At 42.5% G+C, this 14,341-nt stretch overlaps 1 long non-coding RNA gene across 1 annotated transcript; it reads right to left on the bottom strand.

The window, feature by feature from the left end:
* Positions 1 to 408: 408 nt before the first annotated feature.
* Positions 409 to 14,034, bottom strand: LOC113012407 (uncharacterized). The gene is made up of 3 exons (XR_003270694.2): positions 13,625 to 14,034; positions 10,579 to 10,791; positions 409 to 982 (listed from the first exon to the last, which is right to left on the bottom strand). It is a non-coding gene; the product is annotated as an uncharacterized LOC113012407 (long non-coding RNA).
* Positions 14,035 to 14,341: the final 307 nt, after the last annotated feature.

The following is a 14,341-nucleotide window of genomic DNA, read 5'->3' as shown; positions in this document are numbered from 1 at the left end:
TTAGGTTTGCACTGGTGAGTGGGTAAGTGGGGGTGCTCAAGGCAGAAAGGCCCCAGCTGACGAAGCGGTTCAAACCAGGAATCTCCTTGCTGTTAGGTGACACTGCACCACTGTTCTGCTCTTTTCTCAAGCATATCTAACACTATGTGAAGGCTTGAGGTATTATTAGCAACAGGTTTGCACTGTGTTGTGAGTATGCAATTTACTCACTCTCTTTTTAAGGCACCATTGTGTTGGATTGCACTGTTAGACCTCACAGTGCATTGCAGAGCAGTGTGTCATATAGCTGTTCAGTGGGAAATTATCTGTCACACAGTTTGAGTAAAAGCAAAATCAAAGAGCTTTCTATTTGCTGCATGGCTGTTGTTGAATTGCACAAGCTTCTATAGCTGCTCCCAGCTGTGTTCATCCATAAAATGACTGCATACATAGAAACATGCACATGCTGTGTATGTATCAATGTTACATTTTGTCCAATTTCTTCAAACCAAAATCCCAAACCATGTTAAATTTGTAATTACTGTAGTTCCAGATGTCAGATTACAGTAATTCTGTTGCAGCCACACTTTTTAAAACAATAGTAGACTAATAAGTGTTTTATGATTGAAGCTCACTGTAATGATGTTTTCTCAATGCTAGTGTTGTTGCTGAATGAAACAAAAAAAAGTAATTTACCATTTCTTTCATCTATCAGATGAAGGCAGCCCAAATAATAAAAAAGAAAAGTCAGTGAAAATGAGTACAAAAGCCATTTAATCGCTCTCATCTTCCTCTTAATAACTGCAAATTTCCCCTTGGGCCCATGGGAGAGGGCCTCTCTGTGCCGCTGCCACCTTATCTGTCGCCTCCATATTTCAGCATGCTGAGCGGCTCCCTCAGTACCCAGCCCCCGGCCTCCTCTCATTGGGCCTGTGGGGAAGCTGGGCTCCTGGGCCCGCCATTGTTCTGGCCTGGGAGGAAAGTCCGGAGAGAGCCCTGAAAGCTGGAGTGTGGGAATATTAAAAAAGAAAGAAAGGGGGAAAAAAACTTTAGCCACTGCTTCATTAAGTGGCAGCCTTTCACAAGCAAACATATCAGAAACTGCCCCCTTTCAGAGGCAGTAATTAGCAATTTGGAAACCGTACCCCCTCAGGATATACTGTTTCAATTTAGTCAGCAGCTTTGGATTCTTAGGCACTTAATATTCATTGTTTCTGCCTTCTTCCCAATTTCTCAACGTACATTGTCTAGTCTTTCACTGGTGATAAAGTGTTTTATCTGTCGTGTAATTCTTCTTTTGAATGAGCTCTCTGCAAGAGAAGTTAATATTTAGAAATAATTTTCTAAGGGATTTGCAGAGAATGTGAGGGATGCGATAGCAAAGTGCTCTTCACAAAGTGCCAAAGTGAATATCATATGGAGTTTGGAAGCTTCATTCAGTAAGTGTTGCAATAAATAATTGGACGAGGAAAGTTCCTGCAATTTCCTCTGATGAAGTTACATCTTTATGCGTCAACGTACGTGTTTGTGAAAACAAAAAAAATAAAGAAGCTCGCTACATCGGAAGCTCAACATGGACTCTGCGAGGAACAATGTGACACTAAAAGTACAGAATTATGAGCTGTTATTATTAATAAACTGCTCTGTGTTTGTATCAACCCTCTGCAAAGATTTAATAGCTAATGTTTTTGCAAACTGCTTATTAAGCCAAACCGCACATCACACCTCAGGGGTAGCAGACTGACACTTATCTTTGTCTCCGTGGAGCCTTTGTTTCAAAATGTTACCACTTCCATTCATTTTCAATCAGCATTGTCTAATAGAAATAATTGATTTTTTTTTTTTTGCCTCTTCTTGGCAAATGAAAAACGCTTGTGATTAAACACTTTGTCTCCAAATCTAAATTCCAAGATCGCCATCAACACTTGAGAAAAATAGGCAACTCATTAAAGCAAAAAAAAAAAAAGAAGAAGAAGAAAGAAGTAGCTAAGATGTGAAAAGAGGAGACAGGGAATGAAATAATGAATGGAGTCCGAGCGAGCTATCTTTCCCAGGCAGAGCGTCACTAGGGATGCAAACTCTCAGCCACCAGAAATGAGCTACCTATCTGTGAAAAGAGTGACTGCTCCATCCTATTTGATTTGGCTCTCCTATCATCTCTTAAGAAGATGTCAGCCTTGCTTCTTCTATTGCTCTGAGCCTTTATCAACCCGGAGACGATTTCCCGGGGAGAAAAAAAAGAAAGAAAAAAAGAAAGAGGGGAAGAGTAAGTAGGGGGAGAGACACATTTCAGTGCCTTTCAGGGAGCAACACTAAAGAATAAGTGTTATGCGATAAAAAGGGGGTTGTTAAATAGATCTGTCTATTTGTATGGTAATAATGATCGCTTAAAGACTCGAGTCTGCGTGACTTGTAGAACAAGGAAACAAATCTGTATTCAGGTATTGTGTTAACATGACTCTCCCAACGACCTTGTGAAACTTTCATACAGTAAAAAATGAGTTGGATTTGAGTTTTTTCCCCTTCTGTTTGTATCATTCTTTTCTCTGTCCTTTTAGAGAAGGGGAAGGGTTACAGAGCTGAGCGCCAGCTCTTTACATTTTAAATCCTCTTTGTCAGAGCCGTTTTAGACCGATCTGGGAACGATTTGAAGAGTTCTCTGACAGATCTGTCTCTCTTTAAAAAACTAATCTTACGAGGGTGTCTGTTAATATGTTTCGATTATTGTTATGTGGCATCTTTTTCATCGCTCAAAAATATTTAACTGCAAGTAAAAGAAGACTTAAGTTACAGATGAGGACAGATGTATTGCTTCCACTATGATTTTTTTTTTTTGTCAAAAGCAATGAAGCAAAGGATTTTCAACATTTCTATATATACTAATTTTTATTTTTTAAAAAGAATAAATTAATTTAATCTAAACAAAATAACAGAATTATTCCAGAAAAAAAAAATACCATGGTCAAAATTATTAGCCCCCTGAAAAACTGATCTTTTAACTGCTTTAACTTTGTAATCCTCTAATCTTGGAAAATTAAGTTGAAACTCAGGTTACATTCGAATTTACGCACATTATAAAGACTTCAGCAATGGTTTGAGCTATCACTCAAGAAAGCATAGTGCCAAAAACAAAAATGAGTTTAGACTTGAGAAAAAAAATTACTGACGTTCACAAAGCAGGAGATGTTTATACAAAGTCATGACAGCATTTTCAAGGGTCAAGAGCTGAAGCCAGAAGCATTACTAAGAAATTCAAAGAGAGCCACATAGTAAAGAAAAAACCTGGCAAAGGTAAGAAGTCTGGAAAAAATACTATGAGATGTGTCTACAGACCCCAGAAAAACTGTCAAGACACGAGTGAACGACTTTTGAAAGTCGGGAATTGCAGAATTCTTCTGCAGAAGCGACACTTTTAAGCCACACTAAAATATGCTGAGGACAACCTGCAGAAACATTATGGATACTGGAAGCTCGATTTGGAGAAATAAGGGAGAGGCCTACAGCACGAAGGTTAAGCATCCCCACTGTGAAACACAGGGGAGGGAGTATTATACTGTGGGGATGCTTCGGAGTGTTTCTGGAGGGGAATCTCATCAGGGTGGAAGGAATCATGAATAAATGTGAAGATTTAGTCTGATCTTCCAACATGATGACAACCTAAAAACATACGTCGCTCCAGCTGAAGAACTACTTCCAGAAGTCCTAAGTGAATGTGACTTACCAACCTGCTAACTCTTCATTCTGTCTTTAAGTGCTTTCTGTCATACACACCATAGTGGATGCACTGGGGGCAATTAGGTGTTCAGGCTCCATTTTCACTTTATAAAAGATTCTTGTGGGTGTGGCCACTTTAACTTTCAGGTGGAAGTTAAGGCAGGTGGCTGTAGCCAATAGCTGTCTCCTTGGCTTCACATCCATTAAGTGGAGTCACTGAACTGGACCCATCACCCATTTTTACGACACCGCTGCCTTTTGAGTATTTTTAATGCAATTATCAAGCCAATAATGTTGCAGTTCGATGCGCCAACAGTTTGTGGTACAGTTTTGGTAAGTGAACATCTAGTAACTTGTTTGTTTCACTGATTTATTTAGCACTAATTGGCAGGTATCCATGTCCATGTAATACACTCTAAATGCAGCTTGCTAACAACTCTTTCTAGCATTCGCTTGTAAATTAACAGCCACTCCAAATATGCTACATTCTGGCTCCATAAACAATAAATGGGTGACAGCACCGTTGTAGACCATCTGTAAGTGAATGTAATTTAATTATTAGAGCATAAACATTGTATACACTGTAAAACATTGCACATTTAAATTTTGCCTACCTTCTAGACTGGTTATAAACTCCCCAACATAAGCCTAGTTTAACCACATTGAAAGCACAGTGCAGAGGGCTGAATGTAAACGGTCTCTCATTAAGATTCAATGGCTCCAGTTTTCAATCCTCAAATGACATATGCCGTTAACAACACTATCTAAAAAGCTGGCCCACAAACCTCAGGAGCACAGTTTTGTTGACAAGCAAATCAAACACTCACAGTGTTTGTTGTGCTGCGTATCTGGAGACCCGTTTGTACATTGTCTGAACTGCATCAGTGCCACAGGTAGCCATGTCAGTCTGCTTTACATGTTTGACATTTCAATTTAGCAGGTGAGCAGGTGAAGCTGAGCCAATAAGTTGATCTTTTTTCACCTCCCGGGAAGGGATGAGGGAAATATTGAGCTCTTCTGATTTGTCTATTACAGACGCATTAGTAGAAATAATTAAAACTGGCAGTTCTGAAGATAAATCTAAACTTTCCTGAAGACTTTAACATTTCACTGATGCCATTTCTGTAAAAACAAAACAAAAAGACAATTCCGCTGATAGCCTTTTTACATGCTTAAGTATGCTTATATATATTATATAAGTGTGTCTGGTCAATTTCATATCAGTAAAACAAAAAAGCTAACACTACTATAAGCTAAATAAGGAGGTAACTGACTTATATTGTGAAAATAAAAAGTGCAATTTCTTTACTCATTTGCTTCTAATAAACCTCTTCATTTTTAATAAAAATTACAAACAAGACAATAAAATGTAACTGGGATGCACGTGCACTATTTAAGGGTTATAGAAAGAAGCCTTGAATTTCACACCAATTTACAAAATCACAACTGTGGGCCTTTTTGTGCTCATCCCTCACAAATGTATTGCTCTCCACGACGCCTGCCGCTGAACAGAGGAGTAAGAGAAGGAGGATTACTCAGACTACATGAAGCTCTCCAGGTCCAGTGCGGAAAGCACTAGCAGTCGATTGATTAGCCCATGCAGTTCGGCTGATTAATCAGGGCCTGTTAAGTGGAAACGAGCACCATTTATGGCTGATTATCTTCCCAGAAGGCAAAACCTTAAGGTGCAAACCACAGTGGAACTTTTTAACCTCCATTTAAGCCTTTAAGAATTTCTCTTTATTTCAGTAATCATAATCCTTGTTACATGCCTGGTTTCATTTAATTTCACATTTTTTGTGTGTGAATATAATACAGCTAGTCAAACTTTTTCCCCCCAGCTCCACAGGATACACAAGAGAAGCAACTTTTTTTCTTCCCTTCGTCACTTTAGTCCAAGAAAACTGAAGCTGTTCTGTATTTAATGTAATGTCACTGAGACGCAAAAGACTGAACAAGACTGCAGCTTAAAAACAACTAAAATGTTTACATATTTAAAGTCCAATTTATTTAGGTGAATGTAGCAAATAAGTAATATGTTTGCACAATATTTTTATTGTATTTCCTCTTTTCTGTTGCATTAAAAGGTAACTGTATTACTGATTTTGCAGCGGCCTTCTACATTGTGTGAAAACACCAAAGTTTCATCGTGTGCTCCAGCACAAACTGAAACACTTTAACTACTGCAGGCTGTGCTTCAGTAACAGTGAATGAACGACTTTATGTAAAGTGTCTATGACCTTTTACATTCAAGTGAGCTTGATATTATAGTAATGCTGACACTTCCAAATTGGAAAGTGAACACCTATCACCCAGAGGACAGTTGCAATCACCCTTTTCATCTTCTACAGTTCATTCTCAATGGAGCTAGACCACAGCATGTGACGCAGAACTTCCTACTCCCTCGCTATTGTAAGGTTTTCTAATGCAAACTGCATTAACGTGGGTGTTTCAGTCAAACATATCTGTGCTGCACCACAAGGAACATTTTCCCAGAGGTTTCTCTTCATAAACGCTGCAAAAGGACAAATGTGGCGGTGGCAGCATGCTCGTCTCAGAAGCCGAACCTTTAACGCTCGCGCCACACATCATGCTTCTGTCCAGGCTTGCAGCCCAGAGTGGCCTTCCCCAGCCTGGTCACCCGTTTCCATTTATCTGCTGGGATAACTATAAAAATCTGTCAGGAGGCAGGGTGGGTTTTTTCGCTCGGCTCAGCTCAGCCCGGCTGGCAGATTGAGAGCCCCCTGTAATGCACAAGTCTGTTTTTATTATTCTTGCTGAGGGAACACTATTTCATCAAGTGCATGATTCCACAGAAGAGAGGAGATAGCCCCGGCCCGGCTATATTTCTTCCAATCAAACATTCCAAGGGGAAAAATGAGTGGGTGCCATCAAATCCCAGAATAATGCTGCCAGATTTTATGTAAAAAGAAGGACTGATGGACAAATACAGGAAGGCAAGACAAGTTTAATGACGTGTGTTCAGGAGCTGAGATTGGAAAACTGACAGAGAAAAGCAGCCTCTTTGCTGGAATATAAATTGTTGTGTGCTGTAAAAAGGCTTTTATCTGGAGTGAATATGGGACGTAATACACAGGTCAGGGTTAAGTCATTTTCTCCGGCAAGTTAAGCGAATAATGAAGGCGAGCCCGCGCGGAGAGGAGCACTGCTACTGCCAGTTTGTCTTCATTTATTATGCCAAATCTCATGATTTTGGCGTTGGCGCGGTGAGTGCTCTGGCGCGCACCGGTGGACGACATATCGCTTAATTTACACAAGGTAATGAAAGCTGGGAATGGGAGGACAAAACAATTTACCTGCTGACACGGGAAGAAGTGATTTGCGAACATGGGGAGGGGGTGGGGGTGAGCGAAAGAGCAGGCAGAGGGCCAGGGCCAAGGGGTGGTAGGGGAGCGCAGATAGGGGACGATGGAAAAGCTGGAGGGGCGGGCGTGAAGAGTAAAAGGAGCGGAGTGTGTGGCGGGGGGGCAGGAAACCGTCAGGCAAGTCGGGCGTCGGCGCCTGCTCGTCAGCTGATGATGATGATGCTGGCTTCGACGGGCGACGGTAAACTCTCCCACTTGGTCTCTCCCTCCCCCAGCATAACCGCCACAAAAATAGACGCAATCAGGGAGCGAAATTGACCTCAAATCTGGAGGGTCTGTGCTGACAAGGCCCTTGTTTTACTCCTCCTTTCTCCCCAATTGTAATCACTTATCAGAGAGCCACTTGTGAGGCAGGGACAGGGGGCTTCAGCGTCACTCTGGAGCTGCAACAGGTATCGTCACTCAAAGACCAAATTTCTGATGTCTGTCACTGAATTTGCAGACTAGACTTTGGCTAATTTATGTTTTCTTTTTATAAAGCATGTAAACGCAAAGCTCCTTAATTTAAAAACAAGAAAATTAAGAGAGGCTTACCTGCTCTGTAAAAACATAACCAATCAGCAATATTTACTCTCTATATAAATACTGCATATTATCCTTGGTGAAGTTACCACGGTTACGGTTCCTACACAATTACAGCCAACAGCGGCCTTAAAAGCGGACAACTGGCCACACATCTGATGGCCTTTCACACAAACACAAGAGACTGGACTAGACTCCCTGACAATATGGCTGGAGCAGCACTGTAATTTTCCAATCACTAGCCCTTCAGGCCAGGCCACTCCTTAGGGCAGTAAGATCAGATGAGCTTGAGCATTTTCTTTTGTAAGAGGCCAAACTCTATTTGTCTGCTCACAGGAACAAAAACAATCAGGGGAGCAGAGAGAGAGAGAGACCGGCTTTTTAGTCTCTCTGGAGATGGGCCAAAGACAGAGCAAGAGGAGGAAGAGGAGGGGGGACAGAGGCACATAGGGGGGAGGGACAGTGGGGTGACAGAGATAACTGAGTCCCCCCCCCCCCAACCCTGCCCGCTGTGGGTGGTTGGCTCTGGTGATGATGAACGGGGACGCGGCTCAGCACCAGGTCCCTGCTGTCAAGGCTCTCCGCAGGACGAGACAGAGAGAGGAAGTGTCACTCTCGGCGGGCCTGCTGGGCCAACCTGGACTCTGCTGAGTCCTGCTGCTCGAGTCTTCACAACAAATCAAACACCATAACACCCACCCCCTCCCCACACACACACACACACACACACACACACACACACACACACACACACACACACACACACACACACACACACACACACACACACACACACACACACAAATCAGCTTCCTCCTCTGTCTGTAAAAATGTGTTAGAAACCACAGTCAGACTGTTCAGCGTCTATCTGAACATCCTCCTCTTATCCCCAATATGCATGCTGATATTTAGCAATCTTGAGCTTGAAGGAGAAGCCAGTCTTTGGGGCTGTGGTTGTAAGGGGGCCCCACTCTGTCCTCCACCCTCCCCCCTGGTGGCAGGCTCTCTCTCCACAGGCTTATTTCCCCTCACAATGAGAGGTGACAGTGAACAGTGGAACTCGTCAGTGTGAATAACACACAGTCACGGTTGGTGACACCCTCTGGTGGAGCACAACACACACACACACAGCCGCACAGTGACGCACACACCGAGGCTCAAGGGCCCGGTGGCAGGCGCGCTGTCAACCTCAGTGCGCTGCCTTCCATTACAGCTTAACTGGGGACAAATTGAGCAATCTGATGGGTTAAATTTGACACGTCTGACCTGTGTTTGTTGTACAGTACAGTCACTTTCAATAGTTTCCAGGGGTGAGAACAGCGAGTCACATGACTTATAGAAGATCCTAATGAACGTAATCAGCACATAGCATGCAACTGACGGCACAAATATGCCGTACCGTCGGGTCATTGTTGGTCGCGTGTCCGTCACTGATGCGCTGTACACTTAAGCCTTGCAGTGTCCTTCAGTGGCACCTTATAATAAGAGCAGCCCATAACACAACCAGTGGTCAGGCTTAATTTACCCACTTTCTCTGTCCACTGCCCCATCAGCATATAGTATCACATAACTGCTAATGGGCTAATGGGGGAAGAAGGGAGGGGGCGAGAATGAGGGGAAGACAGTGATAGGGAAATGGAGCTCAGGTTCATCCAAACATTTAATAACTTATCCAATCTGGAGTGTTCACCTCTTAGGTAGGCTAATTACATCATTTAACAAGCCCGGGCGAGTGGGCCAGCGTGGACGTTCCGTCTTACAATGTCATCACATAATTATGACTTATGCCGACGAGGCCTAGCAAGCTGGATGAAGTCAGCTTGCCATAAATTTTAATGATCACTTAGACAATACGAATGTTTGCAGGGCTTCCGCAGATTAGCAGGGAAATATGGACGCCATCAGAAGGTGCAAAAGTTGAAGTGTAGGAAATGTAGGAGGGGGAAAAAAAGAGGAGACGTACACAAAGTAAAAAGTAAAAAGTGTGTGTGTGAGAGAGAGAGAGAGAGAGACACCTTTGGGAACAGCGAGTTTAGACTGGGCTGACACAGTTGCTTGATTGTGTGAGATCAGGTTCTGTGGTCACTGGGGCTGCTAGGAGGCCGACGTCAGGCCTGTCAGAGGGCTAAACACCCGAGTATAGTCTGTTTCAATGGAAAAACAGCAGCTGACACTCAACGCTCGCGGGCCAACTGCTGACCTCATTCTAAGAATAAAACGTGGACGGAGAGGAAGAAAGCCTGACACATCTAATACGGAAAGTTGATGCTTTATTTCTCCATGCAGCAGAAGTTTCTAATAACTTCCAGAAGCTGAGGGGGGAAAAATAAAAAAGGCCATAATGTTGGAAAAATAGATGGCCCATAATGAAAAGGGCTGAGTTTCTTTTTTTTTTAAATAGCTGTAAAATGGCTAATTAGCCCTCTATGATTGATCTTTGTGGGCACACGCATTGGGAGGTTTGAGTCTCCTGGGCTTTAATAGCTTTCTGGTAAAATAATTTTACATTTCTGGTGTAATTAAGGAAAGTTCTGTGACCTCAGTGACCTCTGAGTTTGGTAAGCAGGAGTATTTTTAGAAGACAGCTTTGGTTCCATTAATATTATATCAATAAAAATGGTCTCTGTATTAAAAAAAAAAAAAGACAAAAAAGTAGCTTAGCATGAAAATTATGAGTGTAAACGTACACCGGTGAGTACGGAGTATTGATTTCAAGATGCATGTGACCTAACAATATTCTGCTCTTATGAAAAAAGGAGAAAGAAGAGCAGGTCAAAGAGAAGCTGATCTCCTTGGCACTTAATATTAATGTCTGTTTTGTGGCTATCCTGTTTCTGGAGGACCCAGCTTCTGCAGTGGAGCGATTGAATGACAGAGATTACCTATGTGGAAATCCCCATGAGACAGCTGATTCATAATGCAGGACACCACAAAAAACAAACAAAAAAAACAAACAAACATGTTTTTGTTTACCCACAGGTACAGGTTTGATCAAGGTTTCAGTTTCTTGTTTTTCCCTCCTTCAGAAACCTGGTTCACTAGACTGAAATGGATTGTGGAGAAAGTCATGGGTCAGGAGGTCTCAACCTAGAGTCGATTGTGGCGTCTGGCACCCATAAGGCACCTGTTCCTTCTCGACCGAGGCGGGGGGTCAGCCGCATCATATTCATCCCATTCAGTCTGCGTTGTCCTAGAGGGGATATAACATGAAGACATAATCTCACACCACCATTTCATTCCTTCAGCAGCATTATATTAGATTGAAACTTCCCTGCACACTTTCCTGGGGCTGTCAAATGAGCTGTCAGTCATGTGTCAGACCCAGCCCCTGCTCATCTGCTCTAATACATCACACAGCCTTTTATATGTATCAGTATGAGCGGGACTCTCTACACAAACGCCAGCAGCTCCTCTGAGACGTACAGTGATTGATAACATTTCCCCAGCTCTTCGCACTTCTGCCCATTTGTATAGTTGGTTGGAGTAGGGCCCTTGGTGTCCACTGACATGTACAGTGCCCATCATCGCCCCACGGAGAACATGACATCAGCCTTGGAAACACATCAGCTCGCTCTGATACATGCCAGGAATGAGCGGCTTTCCATTCATAAAGTGCAGCGTGACAGCCACTGACAAATGACCTGTAACAGATTCTGATATTTGTATTTTCAGGACAATAAAAGCAGGATTAAATCAACCATTTAACCCCCCCATTATCATAGCTGATAAATGTTTATCACTATATTAGCACGTAACTAAAGTTTATTGCCTCAGATACTGTCAGCTGCTGACTCTAGCTTGAGATTGCCGAGGGGAATCCTGAGCCTGTTTTTTGTATACACTCATATTGGCATCCTGGCCGAGCTAATGGCCACTTGGCACATAGACAGCTATCCATCCCAACCCCGGCTTCACTAATCCAATTGAGGCAACCTGCCTGGCATGAGCGAGACTCATCTGTCTTTACTGTTCATTAATGGGGGCTCCTCCTCGAGCTCAGAGCCCATTCACATTCCTTCGGATCTGCTCGAAACCAAACCCTCTCGCTAAAACAAAAGATATGTGCTGGAGATTCAGCAGGGAGGGGATGGGGGGACAGATCCATAATCACTTATGAGATCCATAATCGCTGCTGTGTGGGGTAAAGTAGCAGGAAACATTAAACCTCCCGAAGGGATGAGTGTCACTTTTTTTCCCCCAGGCATTATAAACCCCCCCCCCCCCACCCCCCCCAAAAAAACCCCACTTTTCTCTACAGGTGTGCAATCAGCTGAATGTTATGACAGCCATGCCACATTTCTATTGTTTTCTAAAGCCGGTCTCACTTAGTCCTGTCCCGAATAAAAAGCCTTCTTGAGACTTTTTTTTCCCTGTGCTTGAGCTTCATGTCTAGCGGTGGACTGATGATAATGTTTCTAATCTTGTTACATTGCACACAGAATTGTCTTCCATGTTAATGATAGGCCAGCGTCCCGTCTCCTGTTCCGCTGCGATGCTTACTTTCAATTTGTGTACTGTCATCTCCCTGCCACGCAGTTGAAATTGATGCACTCTCTTCCTTTTAATTAAATCAAAAACAGTTGGGGGGCCCATGCAGGTGGGAGGACCTGCTCCCATATGCAAGCCATCACAGCGACCGAACTCCAGGACAAATTAGGGTTGCTCCTCTTTACCTGTTTTCACGTGACCAGCAAAAGTATTTCTTACATTATAATCCAACTTAATGAGCTATAATTCTGCATTTTATCAGGAAAACAATTCCATTCTGGATTCCGCTGCAGTCTAACTTTCCTATACTGATTCCAGTGAAAATGGATGTGTTTCTTTTCTTAGAAAATAAATAAATAACAATCCCAGGAATCTTTCTCAGGTAGGTTTTGCCCTAAGGCACAACTCAAGCCAAAGCTTAAGAAATGAGAGCGTAAAATTCCCACACATTAGAAGACAGATAATTGGATTTCCTGTGTCCTGTACGGTGGGCGGTGTGGTTCCTGCAGCTGTGACATTATCAAGGTAACATAACCTGAAGGCTGTGGTGCAGCAGCACCAGGCCCCGCAAGGCCTGTCCTCCAGTTCCACATCACTGCCTGCTTGGCTATTCATCCTGTGGACCCTGCAAATGAAATTACGGGAGGAAGAGCAAAGGACATTCTTTGGGAATTAATCCCATTTATGCCTAAACCCACTTCAGATTTTTATAGTGAGGCCTTCTTTAGATGTAAGGTGCATTTACAATTAGACAAGGCCTTAGGAGGATTGAAAAATACTGTGTGCGTTTGTTTGTTTAGGCAGGTAATTTGTAGATACAGACTGAATACAAGGTGGCTCAGAGAATCATAAATTACACATTAAAACTGGGTGTGTAAGAAAAAAAAGAGTTACACATTTTACATATTATAGACTCAGCATCAGGCATCTATGAGTCACTCAGTAAGTGTGTAAGTGCTGCATTAATATAATTATATTTTGGATCATAATAAACAGCAACCAGAGGTATAAATGGAAATTTAAAGATGAATTATAAATGTAAATACTTCTACACAGCAAACGAAGATTTGGCATGCATGTATATAACCTATTATAAAAAATGTAAGATTTCACAAAATAAAAACACACATTATAATCCCCATTTACCACCAACCCAAGTTGTTTTCTGTGTTTACAAAAAAGAAAACTTTGAGATATTTTATAATTTAATACTCTAACTGGATAAGTTTACTGGTAGCTAGTAGTCCGTTTAATAATATAAACGGGGAGGGGGAATAATTCAGAGAAACCTAAATCTGAACTTACAAACCCAATCCTCGTTAACATTAAAATAAAGGTGGGGAAGAAGAAGACACAGGCATAGTGAGGGGAATGTGTGGCGTGTTCTGGAGGTTTAATGACTTAAAAATAATAATAATGGCCTCGGTTTACGTTGAAGGTTTCTGCGCGCCAATCAAGAAAATGTTTCACTGTCAGCTGTGCGACAGGCCGCTTTTTAATTACTTACTTAAATAAAAGCTTTGTTTCCTTCTTACCTCACAGACACAAGCACAAACCGCATTCTTTTCTGGTATATTCTGCTTTCCATCTCTTTCTTAACAACACAACCAGAAGAAGCGCCTGACATCAATTAGTCCTGTCCGTGTGCTCTCGCGACGCACTGCAGATAAACACTGCCCCCTAGTGACAACATGTGAGCACAGCCGCTCAAAACTGAGATTAATGTCAGAGTTTTGGGGGTAGAAACAGGACAACGATCTGCTCGGCAAAGCCTTCCTTTCAATGAAATTATCGGCGAAAAACACTGTATGTAATTAATTCAATAAAATCAAATGACTGACCTACACACTTAAATACACTGGCCTTTTACATGCATTTAGTATATCTAGAAATACAAAGCCGGACACACATGTGCACTCAGAGACACACAAACACTGTATGAGCATTAGTACAAGAGCTGGGCTGATTACATCTCCTTCACTGTCCTCATCAGGACCAGTGCAGATGACAGTCAGAGACGAGAGGCCTCAAACACACACAGCCACACACACATACTGTCAATACAATCTGCCTTATTCACGTCGCACACTCATATACTGTACTCCTAAAGACAAACACAAACAAACATGCAGAAACACACACACACACACAGTGACAGGCTCCTCAGGCTGCCTCAGAGCACCGGCAGGTCCCTGCCATTATCCCGTCCTCTACCCTAAACACGCAGTTTTAATTTCAAAGCTCTGATTAGC

The sequence above is a fragment of the Astatotilapia calliptera genome, chromosome 19 (genome assembly GCF_964374335.1).
Source record: "Astatotilapia calliptera chromosome 19, fAstCal68.1, whole genome shotgun sequence".
Taxonomy (NCBI): domain Eukaryota; kingdom Metazoa; phylum Chordata; class Actinopteri; order Cichliformes; family Cichlidae; genus Astatotilapia; species Astatotilapia calliptera.
The sequence above is the reverse complement of the archived record's forward strand: the minus strand, read 5'-3'. Positions and strand labels throughout refer to the sequence as shown.